Source organism: Myxocyprinus asiaticus, chromosome 5, assembly GCF_019703515.2.
Source record: "Myxocyprinus asiaticus isolate MX2 ecotype Aquarium Trade chromosome 5, UBuf_Myxa_2, whole genome shotgun sequence".
Taxonomy (NCBI): Eukaryota; Metazoa; Chordata; class Actinopteri; order Cypriniformes; family Catostomidae; genus Myxocyprinus; species Myxocyprinus asiaticus.
This window is the reverse complement of record NC_059348.1, coordinates 51,719,147-51,730,324: the sequence shown is the minus strand read 5'-3', so window position 1 is coordinate 51,730,324 and position 11,178 is coordinate 51,719,147.

Genomic DNA, 11,178 nt, shown 5'->3' with positions numbered 1-11,178 from the left:
TGACACTCGTACTGTTTACCCGCCATAAGAAATGAATGGGTGAGACTATAACACAGAGCATTTTTTTTATTATTATTATTATTCAAGTAAAATCTATCAATCAGCCATGATACGGAACACACACACACACTAAAAATGCTGGGTTATTTTTCTACCCAAACGCTGGGTTATGGCAGTTGGGTGAAGAATTTGGGTTGATTTGACCCAATCTGGGTTGGTAAACATTTTAAACCTGTAACCCAGCTAGAGGTCTGCAACCCGACCCGGGCCCGATGGGGCCCGAGACGGGTTTCGGGCCGGGTTCGGGTCAGTTTTTCAAGTAGGACTTCGGGTTCGGGTCGGGTTCGGAATGACTGAAAAAATAAAAAGGCTTACCGAACTTGTTTCGTGCATGCGCTCTCACTCACAGATGCGCGAACAGATGAGTTTGGGGCCATTCGCACCGAATGTTCTGTTTTCCCATTGTTTAAACACATGCTGGTCGAATGTCTTTGACATCTGCACCGCGTCTCGTGCAGGACCGGCATATTTGTCAAGTTAAAAAGACTTCAAATTGTCAAAAACGCATTTTGAGACACCTGCGCCTCTGCTTCATTATTTGCGCTGCGTCTATATTGTTTTTAGCACAGTTGTCACAAAGATTCAACATCCTAAACAAGTTCAGGCTGCATAGAGGGGACTGTTGCATTGCTTCATATTATTCCATATTGGTTTCAGCACATAAACGGTAATGCAATGTTTGTTTCCCCTTCTGCTCTAGTGTACTAAGCGGCTGCCGTGCCTTGTTAAAACTGTGTATGTTTACTGTTTCAGTACTGTTACGAATGTTGCCTATATGCTTACATAAAATACAGCCTATTGCAACAGTACTTGCTAGGAGAAGAAATTAGATTTCGGTAAGCGATTTCGGGTTGGGGCTTAAAATCTGACAGTATCATTCGGGCTGGGTACCAAACGGTCTCTGGTATGGGTTGGGTTCAGGTCTCATTTTAAGGCCCGTGCAGACCTCTAAACCCAGCACTGCTGGGTTGGAAAAGCAGATGTGAAAGAAACCATATACATTGTACGTTGTTACATATGGTTTCAAATCTTTGTGAAGGATGCCAAATGAGGGGAAGAGCACCAATGCTGGAAACCGGAAGATGTAAGCTGTAAGCCGTTAATTTATTCATTTATTTAGTCATTTTTGAATATATGAAGGAACAGAGACGGACAGCTGAATCACTGAAAATGTATGCGCATTCTGAGGTGATAATGTGAAGCGAAGCAGCCGTTACGCCTCAGATGTGCATTAACTTTCAAAACTTCAATGGTTTGGATTCAGTTATTCCGCTGATACCGTGGTTATCAAACATATAATACATAACAACCACATATACATTTGTTTGTCTCAACTAGGGCTGCCCCCTTATAGTCGACCGAACGTTAGTCGATGAGAAGAGTCTTGGTCGACCAAGTTTTGATTGATCGGTTGGTCGCAGAAAAAAAAAAAACTCCACAGGAAGTGGCGAAGTCACACAGTCAGTGATGGACAGACATGATCGTTTACACGGCTGGTCCATGCGGTAATTAATTACGTCGGGCAGGAAATCAAAAGTGCGGGATCATTTCGAGAGGGTAAAGGATGACCCCGAGAAGGTGACATACAAACTCTGCAGGCAAACGTTCGCCTATCATTCATCGACTTCAAACATGGCTTATCATTTGAAACATGTAAGTAGCCTAACGTTAGCCACTTAGCAAGGCCGCTCAATCTAACGTTAGATAACCTATATAAATATGTGCTATTAGGCTTATCCAAGTGTGCGTGGGGAGTGGGTTAGCTAAATTAGTACCTCACTTACTGCATGTTTAACTTGATGTGCATTTCTCTCTATAAATTAACAAAATGTTCAGACAGTCTCCTTGCTGGTTTTTCGTTCACATTCAGAATCATTACCACTTTTGCCGGTGTCGCTGCGGCTCTCTTCGTGCGTGCGCTTGTAAAATTTATATATTGACCCGGAACAGTAAAGGTGTCGTCCTGTAATGTTGTTCCAAACCCCTATGACTTAATTTCTTCCTTGGAAGAAAAAAAGGAGATGTTAGAGAGAATAGCTCCATTCACCGTTCACTTTCATTGCATCTTTTTTTCCATACAGTGAAAGTGAACGGTGTCTAAGACTGTCAGTGCCTAACATTCTGCATAAGATTTCCTTTCGTGTTCCACAAAGTCATACAGGTTTGGAACTATTTGAGGGTAAATGACAGAATTTCATTTTTTGGTGAACTATCCCTTAAACCAACATATCATAGAATACTGGCGTGCCAGTGTCCTACCTGTCTGGGAATTTGAGCAGGTTTGGTCTGGGCCTGGCGAGGTGGTCAGTTCGTGTGGCCATGACTGTTTACGAACTCATGAAGCACATCGATGCTCACGTAACAGATTAACAGCAGTTATTTCCTCTGAAACACAGACTTGCTTAACCACCATAAACATAAAAATACTCTGCATGTACCAGCACATTTGAATATTATGAGTCGGTGAATGATTATTGGGCGAGTGATTAAACATCACCTCAAGCTTCTATATTATAATATAAATAATTTTGGGGTAACTGTATTGGGAAGAAAAATAAGTACGGTAAAATACAAACGGTTAGTAAAGCAACAGGTGCAACGCCACGTTTATTCATTATTTACAGTTCAACATCAGACTAGCGTCAGAAACCCTGAGACAATGAAACTAATTCATTCGTCTTTCATATTCAAATCGCCCTTATATGCCGCTTATTTATTAGTTGACAGTTTTATGTTCTAGAAAAACAGATGTTACCACATTGCTCACCCTTCAGCCGTCTCCACTCCAGGTGCGCTGCGGCGCGTTTACGTGTTTCCATAGCAACGGATGACGTCAAGACTTTTTTAATTTGCCACGATTTTCATTTAAAACTGTTCTTCTTTTTTGAGATATTATGATGATTTTGTGTATGTGTGTGTGCGTGTGTGTGTGCCGTAAACCAGGACAAATATTAAGAGTGGTTTTTTTTTGGTCTTTTTCTTCTTTTTTATTTATTGTCAATGCCTTTTATGTATATGTACTTACATTTATACAATTGTTAACCTTTTTTGCATTCCCAATAAAAAATAAATAAAATAAAATACAAAAATCTTCATTTAAAACTGTTGGAAAACAATCTTCCCATCTGCAAACCTGTCGTGCGGTTACATATTGGGCTGAAGGCCATTTTAATTTATAGCATCTTATTTCAAGTTCATTACCCAGATATTCATTGCTATCGGTCGAGTATTACGTTATAAAAAAAAATAAATAAAAAAAAAAAAAAAAAAAAAAACTTATAAAGCCTATGCCCATAGAGAAAATGTAGCCTAGCATATAACACAAAATATAAAAAATCTTTTTTTTTTTTTTTTTTTTCCTCAAATACATTTTCAAAATAAATTTTTGGTATTGTTACTCAGCCATTTTTAACATAATTTAACTAAAAATAATTAAATACATTGCATGAATTTGCACTGAAAGAAACATATAAAATATCTAAAGCAATTAAATGTTAAGTGTACTTAAGTTTCTAAATACTTTGCTTTCATGAGTATATTAAATATTAATTACACTAAATATTAATTAATTTCATAATAAATTAAACAGCATGAATTTGCATTGAAAGAAAGAAAGAGAAATTAAATATGATTTCTTTTTTTTTTTTAGAGTGGCTTACGTGTCCAAATACTTTGTTTTCATATGCATATTAAATATTATTACACAAAAATATCAAAACATGTTTTGGTTACTTTTCTCGGCTATTTTAAAATGAATTACCAATGACAGGCTATAACAAAATAGACAGCATTGATTTGTAAATGAGCAAACAAATACTTTGGTACTTTTGTAAATACGTATGTTTAACAAATTTAAATCAAACTGAATTGAGGGATCTTTAACAAATGTACATATATGAATAAAGCACAATGTGAATTTTTAAAACAAAATACTTCACATTTTTGCTTCACACTTGAATGCATACCTTGGGTCTTTAGTGACCCGGGACCTCATTCCACCCCCTGTACCTCATCCATTTTTTGGAGTTATGCCCACATTCCTAAACCTTTCTCTTCTGAATAGTGTAGAAACAAAACAAAAAAAAAAAAAAAAAAAAAAAAAAAGAAAAAGCGCAACCATTTTCAATTGTTCTAATAATAAGACAATTTTCTTGAGTACCAAATTAGCACTTTAGAATGCTTTTGTAAGGAATAGGTGACACAGTATATGTTTGCCATCACGGGTAAAGAAAAAAATTGAATAAATACCACTTAAAACAGTTATTTCAAACCATAATAATAATTTGCAATTAAAGATTTTCACAGTATTTTTGATCAATTTAATGCACTCTTGGTGAAAGGAAGCATCAGTTTCTTTCAAGAACAAAAATGTCTTTGTGTTCTAAAAATGGAAGCGTATTTACTATATATAATATAATTTTCATAAAGTAACTTGTAACAAAATTGAGTTGTTTTTCAGCAAGCTACTGATTTACTCTTACTTGAGTCATAATATTTCTTAGTACTTCTACTAGTACTCAAGTGAATAATTTCTTCAGTAGCAGTACTTTTACTTAAGTAAAAAAAAAAAAATCCGTACTCTTTCCACCACTGACAAAGTCTACAGTAACTCAGATAACCGCTCTGTACAATTGTGTTGAGAAGAATATCATCTCAGAATGCTATTCTGAGATGCGGGTTGGCGCTGTTTTGGCGGTACAAGGGGGACCTACACAATATTAGGCAGGTGGTTTTAATGGTGTGGCTGATCGATGTGTGTGTGTGTGTGTGTGTGTGTGTGTGTGTGTGTGTGTGTGTGTGTGTGTATATATATATATATATATATATATATATATATATATATATATATATATAAATAAAACTACAATTACCAAAAGTTTATCGGGTCATTAAACATCCGAGATATGTAATAGTGTCTTTTGAATATTTATTCTATGATATTTTAATCTATATAAGTTTATTATCACAGAATTTACTGTATATTTCTTTATTACAAGACAATGGAGCACTATATTCATACAAAATGACTACTATATCACATTAATTTTCTGTGATACTGGTGAATTATCAGTATTCCATACGTGTGCACATACATATTATACATGTCTTTTCTTACTCAAGGTGGCGCTGTTGTTTCAGTGATTGACTTGATTTGCATTTGACATTGCTATTTTGAAGAAGAAGCAACATGGAAGTAAACTATAGCAATTGTAACACATGAACAGAATGATTTGGCTATTGTCATTTTGGTGTATTACTGAAATTATATAAGTTGTGCATCTATTTAGACTCAAAAAGTGCCTAAGAAAATACATTTGTGTAACTCAGTATGCGTTTACAGTTGCGTCTCATGAATTTTCAGTTTGGAAGTAATGAATCCTGTTATAGTTGTTGTATCATCTCTTTGATAAATGAAAAATAAAACATCAAAATATATCAGAGTATTTTTTATTCTATTATTTTCTGTTTCTGAATGGGCATTCAGTAGATCCATTTGAGATATATATACGTGCTGGGTCGCTAAAGACTCGAGTATGTAATACTGTCACTGGGCAGTGGTGGCTCAGCGGTTAAGGCGCTGGGTTACTGATTAGAAGGTCAGGGGTTCAAGCCCCAGCACTGCCAAGATGCCACTGTTGGGCCCCTAAGCAAGGCCCTTGACCTTATCCACTCCAGGGGTGCCATATCATGGCTGACCCTGCACTCTGACCCAAGCTTAGTTGGGATATGTGAAAATAAAAGAATTTCACTGTATATGTGCAAATGTGTGATAAAAAAATATAATTATTATTAAATTATAATTAATTACTGTTTGGTGAAATACCCATGCAATTAAGGGTAATGTAGATTAAAAAAAAAAAAAGATTACTCAATTCAGTTTGATGGAAATTAGTCAAACAATTGAAATGCATAAATCTTAAAAATATTGCAAATTTCTGGTCTGGTCATTATTTTATTTCAGATAAATAATGTGAAAGACACAGAGCTTCCAGGTCATATACAGTCTTTGAGAGACCAGAAGCAGCAGATGGGAGTCGGAGCTAAGCCTGCATAATGATATCAACAAGGTCAAATGTGAGACTGATAACCAAACCCATAGGAGGGTTAACCATGAGGACAACAGAGGAGATTAGAAAAAATAAATGTATGAGAAAATAATGCATCAGCTGGCATGGGGGGCATCCATTCGTGTGCTTTCTGCTTTGATTCAGGCCACATGATCTCTCTGCAGGGTGTTTGTTCCATACATATAACCCCTTGCTTACTGAACTGATGATATCTATATAGATACATACATATGCAATTGGAAGGGGGAAATAATAAAAAAGGAAATAATTACATAAATTCTGAATGTATAGTTATAACGGGTGTGGTTTAAAAGTCTGAGTGCATTTCCCTAATTGCATTTTTACTCATTATAAATTATATTATCAGCATAAGAATCTGAGTGAAAAGTTGAATGAATTTTTAATATTTGATACTCAACATTTGCTTTAATAACAGCATGAACTCCACAAGTTTGCGCAAAACCTGATAATCATGTTATCCAACTGAGAATATTCCATTAAGCATCTTGTGTTTCAATGAAAATCTGAATTTTTGTACCAGACTGATCTCACAGTGAAATCGGAAACAATATGTTGACTTTTCTTCAGCTAAAATCAGTCTGTGTTTACCGAAATGTGAAACTGCCCTCGGTGGCCAAAGCAGTAAGTCTTGTTGGGTGTATTGTTGGGAACATGTGAACTCCATTTTCTGGGTGAAATATCCACAGAGGGGCACCAAAAGACAGTTATTTTCAGCTATACAGGCTGTAACACAGTAAAGAGGAATGCATATTTTATAAACAGCACCCCCAACCCAAACCTAACCACCAGTGGAGTAAAATTGTAACATTGGATGGAAAAATGCAACCTCAAAATCACACTCGTCACTGATTACGCAAACACAGTTATTACCTGGTTTTAATGCAGGATTTGAACCCAAGTATCCAGTGCTGCTGATGCAACGTGCTTCTGATCATGCCACAGAGGAAGGTAAACATGCTGGAACCAAAGCAAAAATGTCTGATAGGAGATGCTTATTGTCGCTTGTGACTCAGCATCGAGGCTGATCCTAGGGTACCGGAAATCTCGGACACAACATGCCGAAAGTCACAGTGGTCAAAGTCACAGAGATGCTGCTTGATTAGCTTTGTTGGGTAAGTTCCTCATAAAGTAATCCATTAAAAATTACCAATTACTTCTCTAAAATTGTAATCAGATTAATTTACTGATTACGTCATCTGAAAAGTAATCACATTACTTATTACTTTTAAGTTACTTTCTAAAACACATTTCACATGTTTTTCTGCTCAACAAATTGAAAACAATGTCAAAATGTCTGTACACATCCTTCACAAAAACGCAACAGGTGTACCTGAATGTAATGTATTCTACATAAATCATTTAAAAATATGTTTAACCCAAGTAATTTACTTTTTAACTTAATTAAAATTCAGTAATTATAGTTACAAGAATTTAAAATGTAATGCATTGCACTAATTTTGTAATCAGTTTACACCCAACTCCATTGATACTTATTTGCTAATTCTATATACCATACCTAAATTAGGCCATACATTTTCTTTGTAAGACAAATCATCAAGCTGCCTAAAGCATACAAATGTAATAATGTACTATTAAATAAGAAATACCCTATTAAACCTAACCTATGATCAACCTATCTTTACAAAGACATTAGTAATGTTTTATTAGTGGAATCAACATTGATTAACCTGGTCATTAGTGTTCAGAGTGCTTTGGGTCAGGCAGATAATGAATCTAATTAGTCTAATACTGTGAGATCCTCAAACAGATCTCTTTATACAAACCAAAGGGAGGTTAGAGTCTGGGATCAGCTGTTGCCATGGAGACGAGAAGGTTTCCAGGAGGCTGTTCTGGAATTTTCTTTGACCCAACACTGATGAAATGTTCCTGCTTCAGTGAACATTAAGTCACACCTGCTCATACACATGCCTATAAATGTTGACACACGAACACCAGGCGGCATAAAGGTAGAAACCTAAATAATGTATCAAATATACTTAGTGCTTTTAGAATTTATTTTGTCTTGACACTTTACACAGACAGATAAATGTTAACATACCGACTACCACACAATGCAAGGATGCAGGACGGTTGGCTGTTTACAGTCTGTCTCACACACAGGACAATGTTGGCACATCTTTCCACAGGACAAACGCTTGGGAGCAAAAAGAGGAAGCATGCATACATCCTGATCCAGAGATGCCCAGGACAAACAAATGGAGAGAAAACAGAGATGAAAATCCACTGACACTGTGTCTACCAAGAGTTCTCATATACCAGGAGAGATCTATCCACTACAAAACCCCTTATAACAGACAGGGAAAAACCAGGGATGGATTACCGACCGGGCCAATGTGGCCAGTGCCCAGAGGCCCTTGACTGGTTTAAGGTTGCGTGATCCAGTTTGGCGATCCCCCCGCTCGAAAACCAAGTCAGATATTGTAAATGTGTTTATAGCAAGCTACCTAAACAATAGCACACCTTGTGTAATGGCACAGACATTTTAACCCTCCTAATGTCTTAGAGTCATTTTTGACCTGGGACAGGTAAAGAATTTAGTATAAATACGAAATATGTTAGAAATTCGTTTTTGGCACCAATCGTTGTGACTTTGTCAAGACCATAATTATTTTTTATTTTTTATGTAACTGAATAAGGGAAATTACAATTTAAAACAAATTGTTCCTTCTATTGTCTTAACGGGTCAATTTGGACCCTTATGGAAAGAACCAGACCTTCTGACTTTCTGGATGTTTTACAGCTTTAACTAGTTTTTTGTACATAAATGAATCAAATTTGACCTGAAAATATTTAAAATTTTCTCAAATTTAGCCCCTAGGCCCATACTGATCTCTAGCTTCCCCACCTGCTTTACAAGGTACTGCATCTTTCCCACAAACTGCATACTTTCCACTCAAACAGGGTTTGTGCACACATGCACATGCCCACACACAAAACACACACAGAGTATTTTTTTGAACAGGTAATATGTTAGTAAATAAGTTTACTAACATGATTTAAGATTATAGGGTACAATATTACAATACAATATTACAGGGCTAAAGGCCCCACAATGGTAAAAGACCTTTCACATATAATTTTCTCCTAAAACATTAAATGGCAAAAATAACTATAATGGCACTTTCAAAAACCCTGTAACATGGCAACAATGTGTTTGACATTAGAGGGAAGGAATGATTTGTTACAATGGACATGCAAAGTGCCCCATTTTGACAGTTGATAAGGCAATAAAGATTAATTTGTGAAATAGGCATGTACTACAACCACAATTCCGAAAAAGTTGGGACAGTAGGAAAAATGCTAATTAATACAAAAAGGACTGATTTGTAATTTATATTCACCCTTTGCTATATTGAAAGCACATTATATGATGTTGTTTTACCTTGGAATTTCATTGTATTTTGAAAATGTACAGTAATTTCAAATCAGATGATTGCAACACACTCCAAAAAAGTTGAGACAGGGGGAATTTAGACTAATAATAATTTGACTAGTTGAAATAAGGCAATGTGAAACATGAGATGTTAAACAGGTGAGGCAGTCAAGTCATAGTACTGTATACTGTATAAGGAGCCTCCAAAATCAGCCTAGTCCTTCAAGAGCAAGTATCATTTGAGACTTGTCAATTTGCCAACAGATGCTTCAGCAAATAACCCAGCACTTTGAGAACAATGTTCTCCAAAAACAAATTGGAAGGATTTTGCGCATTTCAGCCTCTACAGTGCACAATATAGTTAAAAGATTCAAGGAATCTGGTCAAATCTCGGTGCATAAAGGGCAAAACGAAAACCACTTCTGAATGTGCATGATCTCCGATACCTCAGATGTCACGGTCTTAAAAAACTTAATTCATCTGTAATGGATATCATGAGCATGGGCTTGGGATTACTTTAGTAAACCTTTGTTAGTCAACACCATTCGCCGCTGCATCCACAGATGCAAGTTAAGACTTTACTATGTAAAGGAGAAGCCATACATCAACACTGTCCAGAAGCGCTGCCAGCTTCTCTGGGCTCGGTCTCATCTTAGATGGAAAGTAGAACAGTGGAACTGTTTTTTTTTTTTTGTCTGAAGAGTCCACATTTCAAAAAGTTTTTTGAAAAACAAAGCTGTCGTGTTAGCTGGGCCAAAGAGGAAAAGGGCCATCCAAACTGTTAATAGCATCAGGTCCAAAAGTCAGTGTCTGTATATGCCAGGGGTGTGTCAGTGCCCATGGCATGGGTAACTGGCACATCTGTGAGAACACCATGAATGCAGACAGATATGTAAAAATTTTGGAGCAACATATACTACCATCCAGCACCGTCTTTTCCAGAGACGTCCCTGTATTTTACTACAGCACAACTTCCAACCACATACTGCCCGGATTTCACAGCTGTGTAAGCAGAGAGTGTGGGTGCTAGACTGGGCTGCCTGCAGTCCTGACCTGTATCCAATTGAGAATGTGTGGTGCATTATGAAGCACACCATACAGCAACAAAGACTCTGTACAATTGTGCAGCTAAAGACCTGCATAATGGATGACTGGGGTAAAATTCCACTTTCTAAACTTAAACTTGTGTCTTCAGTGCTCAAATGCTTAATTAGTGTTATTAGAAGAAATGGTGATGTTTCACAGTGGTAAACACTCGCCTGTCCCAACTTTTTTGGAGCGTGTTGCAATCATCTGATTTGAAATTACTGTACATTTAGTACATTTAAAAACAATAAAATTCACAAGATAAAACATCATATAATGTGTAGTTGTAGTGCTTTCAACATAGCAAATGGTGAATATAATTTACAAATCACTCCTAGTTTTTATTAGCATTTTTCATACTGTCCCAACTTTTTTGGAATTGGGGTTGTAAAATTGTAACTCTAAAATGTTAAATTTTGATTTTCTATAAGCCAAATAAATCAGAAATTGTTGTAATCTAGTAAGATATTATAAAATGCCCAAAGTGATTAAAATAAATGTAAACTGAGACATCCTTGGCCAATGTTTGTCAAGTATTTAAACATTTAA